Source organism: Neltuma alba, unplaced genomic scaffold (genome assembly GCF_004799145.2).
Source record: "Neltuma alba isolate B1F8T4 unplaced genomic scaffold, ASM479914v2 tig00012921_pilon, whole genome shotgun sequence".
Classification (NCBI taxonomy): Eukaryota; Viridiplantae; Streptophyta; class Magnoliopsida; order Fabales; family Fabaceae; genus Neltuma; species Neltuma alba.
In genome coordinates, this window is record NW_021637288.1 from 1 (window position 1) to 3,235 (window position 3,235).

General features: G+C 40.1%; 1 pseudogene; it reads left to right on the forward strand.

Annotated features, from left to right (window-relative positions):
* The first annotated feature begins 1,164 nt into the window (after positions 1-1,164).
* LOC114732646 (3-ketoacyl-CoA synthase 12-like) lies at positions 1,165-2,984 on the forward strand (annotated as a pseudogene).
* Positions 2,985-3,235: the final 251 nt, after the last annotated feature.

Sequence of the window (3,235 nt, forward strand, 5' to 3'; positions counted from 1 at the left end):
AACTATTTATATTTTATCATAATAATTTTACATATTTTTAAACTATTACCACATTAAAAATATAAATTTCAAACACTACTATTCAATAAAGTCCATACCCTTTTCAGTCATTTCAACTAAACTAGCTTTTTTATTAATTATCCAAACAACTTTTAACTTTTTCAACTGATTTTTTATAAACACCTATCCAAACTAATCGTACTACAGTCTACTAACTTCAGTTACAAAAGTCAGTAAGACTATACGTCAGTTTTGTCCAATGCCAATCCAAACATACTCTATATATTAAAATTAGTGATTTCGCCGGAAAAAGAAAAATAAAAATATACGTCAGAGTTTCCTCTGCGTATCTACCACACTGGCTCTTTTATAAATGTGGATAACCACAAGGAGAAAGCTATTTACTGTGACCATAGCAATGGCCTTTTATCTCCAGAGCTTGAAGGGAGAGACTTTCTGTCTTGCACCTACCCATACCCTGGATGGGACTCTGGGCCTTGCTTTTTATTTTTCCTTACGGTAAGAGGGTTCTGCACCGTGACCTGTTTTTCTTTTATTTTCACCTGCGAAAAATTCCCTTCACTTTTACTTGCCTTAGCTTATATAAAATTATTAATTTTTTTAAAAAACGTAACGCATCAATTTGATTTACATCCTGCAATTATTTTTAACGTCACGACATTAAAAAAGAGTCATAAATTACCAAGTTGAGGATTAACATAAATTACAAAGACTCGTGCAAAAAAACAATTATTTTTGAAAAAGATGTATTACACCTTACCTTTTTTGGGAGATTATAACACCTGGATTTTTAGAACAGATGGCGAACATGTGTGTGTGTGTGTGTGTGTGTAATAACTTTTAAATAAAATATCAGATATAATCTTGGAGCTTTCAATTTAGGCTGTACGATACTCATCCGCCTCAAAAAGAGATTAATTAGCGTCAGGCAATGAACGTAACTAAGTGATAAATCGAAACTTAATTATTGTATTAACTGTTTTGTTGAAAAGGAAGGGGAAGCCATTTATGAAGGTGGGCAAACAGTGTTTGCTAGAGTTTCATGGAAGTCGCAGCCTCACTTGCTGTGAGTGCCTGGCTATAAAGTAGTCCATTTTGAAATTCTCATCCTCCGACAAATTTCTCAGCCTATCTTCTCCTCTCTCTCTCTCTCTCTCTCTCTCTCATTCGCAGCAATAATGGACCCTCTCACTGTACTCTACATCGTTCTGGCATCCTGCTCCTGCTTCATGATCTGGAAATTCTTCGACCGCAAAAAAGACCAAGAATGCTACATCCTCGACTACCAGTGTTATAGACCCACCGACGATCGAAAGCTCTCTACCGAGTTCTGTGGAAGAGTCATCAAGCGAACCGAAAACCTCGGCCTCAGCGAGTACAAGTTCCTCCTCAAAGCCATCGTCAGCTCCGGCATCGGCGAGCAAACGTACGCCCCAAGAAACGTCTTCTCCGGCCGCGAAGCCTCGCCCACTCTCGCCGACGGCGTCTCCGAGATGGAGGAGTTCTTCCACGACAGCATTGCCAAGCTTCTCGCCAGGTCAGGCATTTCCCCCTCCGAAATCGACATCCTCGTCGTTAACATCTCCATGTTCGCTTCCCTCCCCTCCTTGTCCTCCCGCATCATTAATCATTACAAAATGAGGGAGGACATTAAGGTTTACAACCTCACCGGCATGGGTTGTAGCGCTAGCCTTATTTCTCTCGACATTATTAAGATATTTTCAAGACTCAGAAGAACAAGTACGCTCTTTTGGTCACTTCGGAGTCCCTGAGTCCGAATTGGTATTCTGGGAACGACAAATCCATGGTTCTGGCCAATTGCTTATTTCGCTCCGGAGGGTGTGCCATTTTGTTGACCAATAAAAGGTCCTTAAAGCATAAGGTCATGTTGAAGTTAAAGTGTCTGGTGAGGACCCATCACGGGGCTAGAGAAGAAGCGTATAACTGTTGCATTCAGAAGGAAGATGATCAAGGAAGGCTAGGGTTTCACCTTGGGAAGACTCTCCCAAAGGCAGCCACTAGGGCTTTCGTAGACAACTTAAGGGTAATCTCACCTAAGATTTTACCCATGAGGGAGTTGCTAAGGTTCATGGTCGCGTCCCTGATCAAGAAGCTCAACGTTAAAGGAAGCTCGCCCAAGTCTTCAAGCGGAGTAACAAAATCGCCATTGAATTTCAAAACTGGGGTGGATCATTTTTGCTTACATACAGGAGGAAAAGCAGTGATAGATGGGATCGGAATGAGCTTGGATCTGAGCGAGTACGATCTGGAGCCGGCGAGGATGACCCTGCACCGGTTCGGGAACACTTCTGCAAGTAGCCTGTGGTACGTGTTAGGGTACATGGAGGCGAAGAAGAGGTTGAAGAAAGGTGACACAGTGTTCATGATAAGTTTTGGTGCAGGCTTTAAATGTAACAGCTGTTTGTGGGAGGTAATGAGAGATGTGGGAAGTAGGAATGTGTGGGACGATTGTATTGATGACTATCCACCAGAGTCTCTGGCCAATCCATTCATGGAGAAGTATAGTTGGATCAATGACCTGACGGTGGAGGATCTGCCCAACGTGCAAATCCCAGATTTTCTCAAGTAAATCGGTTCGTTGCTGGTGGGATATATGGTGGTTTAATTTGCATTGTTTGAGATATTATTTATTTTGCATATTTTTCTCTGCACACTTATTAATTATACTCCCCTTATTGTTAAACCCTTCAAGGGTTCATTACCCAATAAGGTGTGCTGCTTCTAACACGCACCATCGAAGAAGTGTGCCACTGATGAAAGGGTATTCTCTGCTCCCCTCCTAGTTCCTCTTTTTTTCTTTTTCTTTTTTTTCCTTATTTGCTATGCTTAACAGTTTAATTTAATTTCTCTTCTACTTGGAAAAAAAGTGAAAAAAGAGAAAATTAAGAAAAATGTTGTACTTTTTGCCTTATAATCAATCATATATATGAATTCCCTATCAATTGATATGATGGGATTTTTTTTCTGGGGGTACGTTTGTATAAATGCTTTCTCCACGGATTTTATTTTCTTTTATTTTGTCATCAATGCCCATTATAGGAAATTGTTTCTTGTTATGTATGCGTAGTGAGTTCAAATTTCCATTGCAGAATTAAGAGACTTCTTTTATATGCCTCCTCCTACTACACGTTACTAATTTATTGCATTGTTATGACGCTTCTGAACTAAATAAATAGCAGTGATTGCCACTTTA